Source organism: Notechis scutatus, chromosome 1 (genome assembly GCF_049901735.1).
Source record: "Notechis scutatus isolate UNSWTSFEM ecotype Mainland chromosome 1, rNotScu1.2, whole genome shotgun sequence".
Taxonomy (NCBI): Eukaryota; Metazoa; Chordata; class Lepidosauria; order Squamata; family Elapidae; genus Notechis; species Notechis scutatus.
Window position 1 is genome coordinate 74,642,821 of NC_142009.1, and position 13,195 is coordinate 74,656,015.

At 37.0% G+C, this 13,195-nt stretch overlaps 1 protein-coding gene across 3 annotated transcripts in view; it reads right to left on the reverse strand.

Moving 5' to 3' along the window:
- Nucleotides 1-13,195, reverse strand: part of DISC1 (DISC1 scaffold protein) — a 152,817-nt gene that overhangs the window by 47,648 nt on the left and 91,974 nt on the right. The gene's annotated exons all lie outside the window — the stretch shown is intronic.

Sequence of the window (13,195 nt, forward strand, 5' to 3'; positions counted from 1 at the left end):
GACCACAGTGCTCATCTCCATTCCTCAGCTGAGGGAATCAGCATTGTCTGAAGACAATTTCTGGGGTCATGTGACCAGCATCGCTATATGTCAGAGGCAAACCAGATGCTGTTGCATTCCCACTGAAGTGGTACTCATTAATCTACTTGCATTGGTATGCTTTCTCATCCTAGGTGGGCAGGAACTGGGGCAAGTAAGGGAGCTCACCCACTGTGCAGAGCTCGGTCTTGAATCCAGCCTGTCAGCTCTTCAGCTGACAAACTCGGCGTCTTTACCACTGAGCTATTGTGCCCCCTTGCTAAACACTACAAGTGGAATAAGGTTCATGAAAAAAAACGCATCAGTTTCTTTGAAGATGGAGAATTGTCACAGGTTCTTTTGAAACTATATCAAGTTTGGGCGACCCAAGACTCAAGAGAACCATCAACAAGCACAAGTCTTTATACAACCAGGATGTATTTCTCCCCACAGTCTGAGGAGATATTGTGTGCTTGCAAACTGTCCAACATACAGAACTGCACCAGAACACAGAGCTCTAATGGTATGTTATTGTGCCAGTCTATATTCCCTCCTGTTGCTAATAATTCTACTTCACTAGACTGATCACTCTAGAAACACAACTTGTATTACTACTCATGTACCAGGCTACACCCCACAATATTACTAACAAGGTTTTCTTCCTCCAAATCCTGTTTTGACACCTAATTTAATTTCTCTCTCCAGAGGTTTTTCTGCTTCCTTGATAAGTCTGCTTTCTCTACTCTTTTCCTCCAGACTCTTCCTTCTATTAGAAAAAAAATCATTGTTTTTTCTGGCTACTTTCCAGCTGTTTTGCAACATGAAGCACACATACCTTATTTATAAACAGACAACAGACAATCAGAGTTGAAAGGGACCTTGTAGGTCATCTAGTCCAACCCCCCACCCAAGTGGGAGACCCTACACCATTTCTGACAAGTGGCAGTCCAATCTCTTCTTGAAAGTCTCAAGTGATGGCGCTCCCACAACTTCCGAGGGCAAGCTGTTCCATTGGTTGATTGTTCTCACTGTCAGAAAGTTTCTCCTTGTTTCCAGGTTAAATCTTTCCTTGTTCAGTTTCCATCCATTATTCCTTGTCTGGCCTACAGGCGCTTTAGAAAATAGCTTGACCCCTTCCTCTCTGTGGCAGCCCCTCAAATATTGGAAGACTGCTATCATGTCTCCCCTGGTCCTTCTCTTCACTAGACTAGCCATGCCCAGTTCCTGTAACCGTTCTTCATATGTTTTAGCCTCCAGTCCCCTAATCATCCTGGTTGCTCTTCTCTGTACTTTTTCTAGAGTCTCAACATCTTTTTATAGTGTGGTGACCACAACTGGATACAGTACTCTAGGTGTGGTCTTACTAAGGCTTTATAGAGTGGTATTAGTACCTCCCTTGATCTTGTTCCTGTTCTTGTTGATCTTGATCCTGTTCCACAGCAAAGCTTTTATAGGCAACTTTGTCAATGCTAACACTGGGGAAACGGCTCAAAAGGGAGGGCTGAAGGCCAGCAATTGTCTGTACAGCCTGCTCCTCCACAAGAACATACATGACAAGGTCTTTAAATATTTGTCTGTAGAAGAGCCTAATTATTGATTGTGATTGCCTGAAAAGAGTAAACACCCCAGAGACATCATTTATACAGATAAGGCTTTAAGATTTCAGCATTTGTTAAATTTAAACCCCATTTACAAACAGTTATGTAAAGCAGCGTACATGGAGAAATTGGTCCATAACACCTATGGTCCAATAACATTGTAGAGATGCCCTCACTTCAGGGGTGGGATTCAATTTTTTTAACAACCAATTCTGTGGGCGTGGCTTAGTTGGTGGGTGTGGTTTGGTGGTCATGTGACTAGCTGGGCATGGCCAAATCAACATCACTCACATTGAGGCACGCATCTCCTCGCCTGGCCTCTCATGACTGTGGGGATGCTGCAATAGTCGTAAGTGTGAAAAATGGTTATAAGTCACTTTTTTCAGTGCCATTGTAACTTTGAATGGTCACTCCACACAAGCAAAGTACCAGCAAAGGAGGAGAAAAATACTCCAGAGAAGTTCCTGAGACAGGAAGTCTAGTCCTGCCAAGAATGTAATAAGGGTTAACGGAAAGGCAGTTTCTGTAAGCAACACCAGAATGTTTCCTTCCTGCTTTCCTTACAGGATTAGCCCAGTAATTTCTTCTTACAACCAGTTCTCCGAACTGCTTAGAATGTTAACAACCGGTTCTAGCGAATAGGTGTGAACTGGTAGAATCCCACCCCTGCCTCACTTTAGGAACACAACCTGTGTTAAAAAGAAACATTATCTACCTAAAAGTTTAAAAATGGGGGGAGGGGACCTAAAACATTAGATGGATTACCACGTGCAAGGGTGTTTCTCCACTAATTGGTCTGATGTTTCTGATAGAGGTCGACAGACTTACCAGGGTAGACTTTTCTGTTTCTGGTGATCAACAGACTTGGTTTAAATGCTAGATAACCTTTATTATAATTTTTTCTGTGGGCACTCTGGCACACCTGAAAAATGAAATTCTGTTGCCTGCTTTCGAAAGTGTACACATACCAAATACACATACAGATATGCTATATAAATACATGTCTATATACCTATACACTAATATATAAATGCATATAAATATCAATCATGTCCATCTTGAATACATAGCTGAAAGAGGAAGCTTGAGAATTCAGAAGGCTAATACCGTATGGAACAAAAATGTGCTTGAATCTGGATGTTCTGCTTCAGATGCCACAAAGCCTCCTCCCAGAAGATAATAAGGAAAACAGGTAACGAAGGGGACATATAGTGTCTCAGACATTCAATGTGTAGCGTCTCAGACATTCAATGCTCTCCATTTCATGCCTATAGAAAGTACATTATCTAATTTAGTCTGAAAATGCTTATATCATGCTTCCTCTAGGGGCTAGAGGAAATCTATCCAGCTTGGTCCATGGTCTGCTGATTTAAAAAGAAAAAAAAATCACATAAAATGTTTTATATGATACATATCCTCTTTATACCAGAGTTAACGCACATTTAAATTGCTCCTACTTATTCTAAACATTCTTCTATCTTCCAGGGTGCAATCCAGGACTGTAAAATTATTGAGATGCGGCACAAACATTATGGCTTTCTTGAATCTCATGGCAGTTCTCACATAAAAGTAAAAAAAATAAAATAAAGCCTTCTACCTGTGTTCATGTTTAAATAGCAAACACTGTCAATCAAACATGTGATAAATCCTTTGATAATACAACAGCTTTATGCTCCAGTTTTCATTCCTCTCTGCCCTGATCTCATCTTTATACAGTCCTGGAGCATGACACAACACTCTCCTTCATTCTAATGTACAATAGCAATAATCCAGCAACTGGAGGAAAAAGGAATCTCTGCTTCATAATGACTTCGCTTCTAACTAATGTTTCAATATATTCTATTACATGAATGATAAACCCTAGTTCCAATTTCTCCTGCTGTGCTAGCTGGATTTTAATTGGATATTATCTGACATAGTAATTCTTGCTTTTCACAGTTGTGTCCTATTCCCTATGTGCAGTTTTACAATGTCCTTGAAACAGATAGCTTAATAAATCAGCAGTACTCAATGACAAAAAGGAACCAGGTAGGTAGGAAACCATCAATAAGCGAAAAGTAGGTCAGTTAAAAACCCTCCAGGAAACAATAAGCATGACATACACAGAGTTCCATCAAATGCTTTATGTAAACTGAAATGACCAAGAACATCATATGATTCTCTCACATCACAGGGAATAAGTTAAAACCCTTTAAAATACCAGTCACATTATTTCCCACTAACAATTTGAAGAAAATATCACCAAATATATCTGGATTTACCTTATGTTTAGATTGACTCCAAGCTACTGACATGAAGTTTTAACCAAATGCAAGTCAGTGGTAATTGCTCAAGAAAAGGAAACTATGGGAATCCAAAATTTCTAAATCAAACCACAAAAAGAATAATGTAATCATGCTACAAGTTGGGCAAGACAGAATTATGCAACTGCACTCTATGTACTGTATATGTCAAAAGATTTATTTTCATATCTCTTTGTGTTCGTGTCCCCAAGGTTGAAGTGCTCAGCTCTTATTGGCTATTAAAGAAACTTACCCATATAAATATTATACCTACTAATGGAAGAAGATAATAATAAAAACCATCCTTGGTAGACACACAATATGCTTCTAGCAGTGTCCTTTTTATGCTTATCTTTTTGGATAATGCTATAATGCTGAAAGCACCATCAGATTGCATAGAAGAAAGGCAACTAGACCAATACACATCCTCCCAGCATCTATTTGCTAATAATAGTGTACTGTCATTGTAAACCAATACTTCTAGAGGATATTAATTCAGAAAAATCTGCTTTAAAATGCTATGAATTATTCCTAGGGTTCTAAAATGAATGGACTCATGTGAATACACCACACACCCTGTATAGTAGCAATAGCACTTAGACTTATATACTGCTTCATAGTGCTTTACAGCCCTCTCTAAGTGGTTTACAGAGTCAGTGTATTGTTCCCAACAATCTGGGTCCTCATTTTACTGACCTCGGAAGGATGGAAGGCTGAGTCAACCTTGAGCCAGAGAGGCTTGAACTGTACCTTATATGATGAGCACAAGACCTCAGAACCAGGCCAAGCATTATATATCCAAACATGCTCTTGCAAGAATAATATGATGCTTGAGACAAAGCAGATAATCTTGGTCTGTATTTCCAGAGTCCTACTCCTCTTCTAGGCTTAACATTTCTAAGAATTAAAGTCATTGTCCACAGTAGGTAATCAAGGCCAAAAACAGATGCACAAAACCACAAAATTATTTAGGTAAACAGAAAATTAGAAGGTCTGTAAATAGTTACATATTTAAAGACGAGCAGAAGTCAATTACCAAAACAATCATCAAGAAAAAAATAGAATCATACTTAGTATTTTCTGATACTGTACTTTAAAGTATTATTTCAGTGACAGGGAGATAAATATCTTACTAAAAATAGAAGAAAACTGGTGCAACATCAGAACATTAGCTCTGGAAATTAAATAAAAGTATCTATGCAGTTTTGAATTATGCCCACATAATACACTTGAATCAGAAGGTTTAGTATGCTATAATTGCAATAAGTCCAAAAACATTATGTGGTGTTCACAAGTACATGGTCTCTAAAAGTTTTTGTTCTAGCTTTAGGATTTATTCAAGCGTGTTAATAAAAACTATCTGTTGTCCACATAAAAGACTTACGGTGACTTTCAACAGTGAAGGCTAATGCAACAGAAATTATGATTATATGAAACAGATGAGGAGTGGTACTAGTTTCTTAAGGAGCATAAAAGAGAAATGTTAATATAAAAGAGAAATGTTAACGTCGTAGGTCAGGAGCCAAATGTGAGCTACAGTAAGAGTGCTCCTTTTTCTTTATGCAGACTTCTAGGTCATCATCAAAAGTTTTTAAGAACTACCACACAGGCCTCAAGGCATGTTTCCTTCCCTGAATGGCACGTGCCGAATCACAAAAATTAAACAAATGACCCAAATCTGGCAAGATGATAAACTATTATGAACTCATGATTATATCCTTTCTCCTATTTTTAAAAAAATTATGTTGAGACTTACATAAAAGATCACCGGCTTTAGTGGTCTTTGGATCACAGGTTGAAAACTAGCAAGCTACAGAATCTTTGAAAAGCAGGTGACGATTGCCAATGGATGAGAACATTCTAGATCGAACCAGATCCCTCTTCAGGCATTCAGCTAAATGAATGGGAAGCTTTACACTGGATGGAGAACTGATTGCACATGTTGTTTCTGCCCCTTCCCTCCCCAATCTTCATGCCTTCAGTTATAATGGAAAATATAGTACAGTATATGCAAAAGCATTAATGCAGATGCGATGGCCCAGTGGTTAGAATGCAGTACCACAGGCTACTTCTGCTGATCACCGGCTGCCAGCAGCTTGGCAGTTCGGGTCTGACCGGCTCAAGGTTGACTCAGCCTTCCATCCTTCCGAGTAAAATGAGGACAAAGATTGTTGAGGGAAATATGCTGATTCTGTAAAACTGCTTACAGAGGGCTGTAAAGCAATTTGAAACAGTATATAAGTCTAAATGCTATTACTAGTACTATTACTATTGTGTATTCTGGAATCATTCTTTCTTAGCTTTTGAAGCTGGATCACTCAGCTTCAAAACAATATCAGTACTGCTCTCGTTCAGAATTCCAGTTCAGTACATAGAGCTTGAGAGGTAAAACTCCATGTGCCATTTTTAGCTTCTAGGATAAACTCAGAGAAGATCAACAACTCCTCTCCACCATTAATTTCAGCTCCTTGTTGAGAACACACTCCTTCTCTACATTTCCTCAGAATCTCAAACATGGCATACCACAAGCTGTGACTATAGCTAACTCATGGATGTTGCAGAGGATCCCAGGGGAGACAATCATAAGACTAAGTACAGTATTATAATTAATAATATAATATGAGCCATGGTGGCACAGTGGTTAGAGTGCAGTACTGCAGGCTCCTTCTGCTGACTGCCATCAGCCTGCAATTCGGCAGTTCAAATCTCAGCGGGCTCAAGGTTGACTCAGCCTTCCATCCTTCCGAGGTGGGTAAAATGAGGATCCAAATTGTTAGGGGCAATATGCTGACTGTTTAGAGAGGGCTTTAAAGCACTATATAAGTCTAAGTGCTATTGCTATTATCAAACAGATAAGAGGTTATCTTTTTTTCCAGATCCAATTTGCCTTCATTCATGTGATCTTTTTTTCCTTTTCTAAGCAAAAACTGGGTAACATTATTAATATTAGCAAGATGATGGAATACCAACTCTAAATGCTCAAAGATCCCTTTCCAGACCCTTAATCCACTAATCTATTCTTACATGGTTTACATGAAAGATGCAATTTTAATGAAACAAGGTAATTAGGTCTTGGATGAGAAGAATAGGGTTTGTTCCAGTGCAGCTGCTCCTGTTGATGAAAAAAAAAAAATATCTCACTCTTCATATAATCCATTTTCCTTTATGACAGCTACAGCTGAAGTATACATTTGCACACAAAGCTTTGCTCATGCTACATCAGAACCAAACAGACAAACAATCCATCCCCTTCTCCTGAAAGTCCTCTAAATCTAAGATGGGCCAATCCAAAAGTGAGTCACTTCTGCACTAACCAATGGATGCCTTAGAGTAGACCCTTTTTGATATCGTACATATACAACTATGTTGCTCATGCATCCAAAGTACTTACTGCTATGCCAAATGCCATTTTGGGTTAAATCCCAGATTATCCTATTATGCTTCAATGGCTGTATAACAGCTTACTTGTAAAATACAAGCCACAGCTAGAGGCATTCAATCCAGAAATTAACTCAATTAACTCAAATGAAAAAAAGTCAACTGGTAGAATTCAGTGCCAAATTTTTCTCTCCCCCCCCCTCCACCTTCTTAAGACATGAATTGCTATCGACTTGGCAGCATTCTTGCATGCATTTAGGGAAATTCCAGGCACTCAGAGACTCCATTTCATCCAAGAGAACAACATGCCATTTTGTGCTACTGGTGCTACCTACCCATCCAGTAGATCTTAATACATTAGCGAATTATGTCAGGAATGCTGAAACCAATCAGAAATGCATAAAGGCAGCTGATCTTTCTGAGTTTTCAAACCCCAGCCATTTAAGTATGCGTAAAAGAATAGGGGTACAATCATAGCATATAAGAAACTAATAAAAACAGAGCTGCTGTCTCAACCAATGAAAAGCCCTGGCAAATAACTGCCCTTGCCAAAAGACAAAAGACAGTAATAACAACACTTAGCTTTGTGGTTATTTTCAAAAGCAATAAGCAGCGGAATGTTTAAAGCTGTAGAGTGAGAATATGAAAGCAAAGAGGTACATTTTTTAAAAAATCCATAAGAGGAACACCCCCCCCCCAAAAAAAAAGTTCAGCTATGATTGGAAGCAAGGAAGAAAATGTTTGTGAAATTAAAACCATGTCGAAATTAAGGGGGACAGTTGAAGAAAAGGCAAAGAAGCTTTCTTATCTATGCAACAGCCCTTCTAGCTTCCATATTTAAACAGCTATAGGGAACCATGGAGTAGCTAAGGGTGGTAAGAATTCAAGATGATGCCTGTTGCATACACCGACATCACCATCCACTGCTGTTCTCGTCATCCCAGTTTGCACGATCAAGAAGGCATCATATTAGGTAAAGCTGAGTTATTCCTTCTCTACTTTGAATATTGCAACGATGTAAATGACCTCAGTTAAGAGACAGTTGCTTTTACCTTAAATGTTTTTATCTTACCTACTGTCCTAGAGCTACTAAACACTTTACAATTAAATTCCAAAATCAGCACCACACAATGGACTTGTTTCCATCCCACAATCAATTTACTAATTTTTGTGAGGCAAAAGTCCATAATCCACAGTAGGGCAGCCATCTCTTCATGTTCCCAGTTGCCACAAGGGAGCCTAAGGGGCTGTTACTCTCTTCTCCACTTCTTGCTTGCTTCAATTTTACCCCCTCTGGAAAGTGAGGCAGAGCATCTAGAAATTATCTACTCCTATGTGGCTCTCCAGGACTTTGTTTCAAACACAGATGGAAATAAAACTTAAACCTGGCTTAAGAAAGTCACAAAGTGTGGTGGGAATTAATCTAAACTAACACTGGTCAGTGCTGGGCTAAAACCATTCTCCTAAGAATTAATTGGTTGGATCTATTGGGTCAACTTCAGAACTCACACACACACATAAACACACATTCACACATACACATTGACAGACACAACATATACATCCATGACCCAATTAAGCAAGTGGCATCCACCAGATTCTATAGTAACGTAAAGGTGCAACAATTACAAGGTTGTGTTAAATAAAACCTATTGAAACAGTTGGGATAGGAATTCAAATTCACGATTAAATTTCTGCAAGAATTTTTGCAAACAGTCCAATAAATGCAAGAAGCTTTTTGGATTCTACCTACATTGAAATAAAGGTAGTTTCTAAAGTCCCTGGCCATTAAAAAAAAATCAATCTCTATTACTAATGAAAATTGAGACTGAGAGCAAATCCAAACTGACAGACAAATATAATTGAGTTTTAATATTTTTGAAGTGGCATTTTTTCATAATATTTAGGCTATTTTGAAGAGCTTTATTGGCTGGATCACCATTTTACACTCAACGCAGGTAAAAACATTTTAGGAACTAGTCTAGTACAGTATGAAAACAAGCAGGTCTTGCAACCGTGTAGGACAATGCTAAGAAAAACAACCCTCAAGAGGAATTTTAGCTGCAGAAAAGCATAAACAGTATGTGAAAGGTATTTTATTTCCACATCCTTAAAATGTCAGTTTTAATGTAACACAATCAATACATCATGACAGTTCCATGGAAAATGAATAGGCATGCACAATCACACAGCATCTCAGTAGTCAGAGAGTGTGACAGGTTAACCAGAATCTAAGGGCTTCTGATAGGCTGTTCTTGTGCAGAAACAAGTCACTTCTTCTAAGGATATATTCACATATCCTGCTTAGCCTATCATCTGAACAGGTAATCCATCTCTTCGGGAGTACAAGAACAGATAATATGGTGCTCTTATATTCCTAGGTAATTGAAAAACAATTGTCTCCCATATTTTTCAGATATTATTCAAACATACTGTTTTTCTGCTCAGACGTCCTTAAACCCTTTGGTTTATTGGATCATTTCAAGCATTCCATTCTGATTTAGTTAAAAGTCACCACCATGATTGGCTGAATAATGTCTGTGTTTAAGAAGAAAACTATTTCATGAGTTTCCATGGCTACTCTTTAAAGATACAGCTACCATATAGCTGTAATGGGAAGTAGGAGTAACTATGCAGAAAATGAGGAAATGCAACCAAAGCAATCGTCAAATATCTGAGCCTAAAGTAGAAATGTAAATTGAGAAAGCGTTTCAGATATGACCATCTCTATGTCTCATGAACATAAAGGAAGGGGAGGGGGAGTGCATCTAGACTCACAAGATTGTTTTAGTGTAACCATATAATAAAAATAATACTATGTTCCTAGTCTGGTCTACCTTGAAAGGCTGACAGCAGCAAGGTTTTCAGAATTTGCCTTTTGCTACAGATATGCCTCCTTTCTTACACGTTCAGGCTATGGGTTTAGTCATAATAAAAAATGATGGATGACTATTATGAGGTTTAAAAAATCCTCATTATTTTGTGATTGTGTGGATCACTGCAACTGCCTAAATTTTTGAAGGTTGATGTTTTTGCTCTGTACTATTTATACTTTGACTTGTTTTACTTTGGACTGATAGAACAATCAAATCAACTCTCAAGAGTTCAGGTCTTAACCCCAAACATTATATCTTGGGATATAATTCCACTATTTTTAATGAACTTCTTTTTTGATTAGGTCTATCTAAAAATTGGATGTAGATCTCATATTTTCATAAAAGAAGGTATAGAATTTACATTTAATAAATACATTGCAATTTGTCAATTCTTATTTGCATATGTTCCAATATTCAGTAGCAAAGGAAATAAAGTGTAAAGTCTTTTTTTTTTTTTTTTAAAGATGTTCTTAAGGCTGGATTCTACTTCTGGTAACTTCATGGCCACATCCATGTAGCTTTCTTAACAATAGTACGTAAGAGGTTTCCATCGTTTTCTTCCAGAATGCTTTTTTTCCCCTCTACTCACTCTTGCTTATAATTCTGGTACTCTCTAATGGTGTCTCAATCAGACACTGATCATACTTAGCATTCCTTTTTTATAATTCCAATGAAACTATAAAATGCTTAGTTTAGGAAATAAAGCTAGAAAATTTTTGAAATTAAAGTTGTTTTGCAACTTAAATGTCTACATTGAAATCACATTGAATTAAATTACTCATTAAAATAAATGCCAAAAATATTTAAACTTTTTTAAAAATATTACACACCATGGAGAGACTTCCTTCCGAGCATCTTGCTACAATAATTAAAACATAATTAGTTTACAACTAAACCTTTAAACTGTCAGAAGCATACTTTGAGCCCTGAGCCTTGGCACCAGTGAATGACATCTGCTCATAAACCAGGGGACAATTACAAAATCAACAAATTTTGCTGCAGGCCATTCAATAGTAGTGCAAAGCCAGGATCCAAATTAGTTTTCTGACATGGCAGTCATACTTGGCCTCATGGCAAAACTCTTCTGAAATTTGGAAATGTTTCAGGAATGAATGTGCTTGATATCTGTCACTAAAGCCAACTGTCCAAAGGAAAAAAAAAGCTCGAAATTCCAATAAGGACCTAAATTCAAGGATTCTATACCAGTTTGAAAGCAGCTTTACATCTTGTGTCCCACAACATCAGTAGTGTTGGATAACTGAGATTATTTCTGGTTCAACCAAAGTACATTTGAAATTGCTGGGAAGGTAGAATTTGTTGGATTTCTTGCCATACAGGGATTTCTTTTTGGGACATGGTGGTAACATATTCTTATTGGAGAAAACACCCTTATTTCTCCTCCAGCCTCTGAGCTTCAAGTCCTGAAAGGAAATGATGGACTGGTAGCTCACCTTTAGTAACCCAGACATTGACAAGGTCATTGCTAATTTTCCTCTTCTCTGAAGCAACAGGATTTTTGCCTTCTTTCTTTCCCTGTGGTGATAAGAGAATTGTTGCTGCTTCAAGATCTTTAGTCACTTGGGGTACAGAGATGCTTTCTGCTTATTGTTCTCGGCATTTCAAGTCAGCAAAAGTCAAGACAACAACAAATTACCTTCAAGGGCTTCTGGGGGATTAGAGAATCAGAACAATGACCATGTAAGAATGAGCCCAAGCAGTTTCATATATTCCAGCTAAATACCTGGAACTCTCCAATAACTGAGATGGGAAAATGAATTTTCTATCTGAGATATATGTCCCTTCAATTGGAATAGAAAATTTAAAGATAATATATATAAAACATGATTATGTAATGTAAACATGTATTCCTATGTTTAAGGTGACACAAGACTGTTCCTTCTTTTTTAACTACAAACAATTTTTCATCCCCTATATTTTTTTACTTAAGAGTATAACTGTCTTGTTTTTACTAATCAATAAGAAACCCTTTTTATCTGAAATAAGTTTGCAAATGTGGTAATAAATAAATATATCTGTGGTAATAAATAAATATAAATACCTTAGGCCATATGCCAGGGAAAGAGAGACCTTTTGGTCTGGTACTTAGCCAGCAAACTTGAGGTATACACACAATGTTAATCCACAAATTTTAAATATGGGGGGGTTAACAAATCACAGTAACCATCTTTCGCAATAATGGATAATAATTGGTTCGCACAATACCGTAAACCAGAGTATAACAACTGTCTTGAAAACAAACCAATGCTAGAATTGTTTCCTATTTGTTTTTTCTTCCTTCAAATCATATACTGCCTTTCATTCAAGAACTCAGGACAGCATACTTAGCATTTAAAACAAAAAAGGTCCCTGAAAAGTTGTGTCCAACTTTAGGGAATGGGGCTTATGTTTGTTTCCTAGCAGACAGAACTAGTATTGTCTGAAGATGCTTCTTTTTTTAAAATAAAGTTTTATTTGGGTTTTCACACATACAAAATACAAGTAAAACATCTTTTTTGAAAATAGCATGGTCCCGGGTTGAACTCCTTTATACAGACACAAAACTCAATTTCATGCTCCTTTTTGTATTCTATTCCATATCTTATACTATTTTACATTTTCTATATAGTTTTTCCCCTCTTTTAATTTTCTCAATTTTATTTTGATTATCTCATCTCAATTCAAATCATTATATTTATACTTTTGTCTGTTCTGTTTCAATTTCATATTATCTTTTCTCATTAAACAAATTTTCTCCTGTAGTTACTACTTGGAGTTTGATACCTTTATATCTTTTAATTACATCCATTCAACTCTTATTTAAACTTCAATATATACCTTAAGTTTATGACCTTCAATATAATACATAATACATAACTTCCAATCGAATTCTGCTTGGTACATTCTTATAATACACATTATATTCTTTAAAAAAAAGAAAGAAAGATTGTAAATATATGTAATTATAAACCCTCATTCCATTCCAGTTCAGCTCTATCATTAATAATCATTAAAATCTTAACATCTTTAACACTTCTTTTCAATT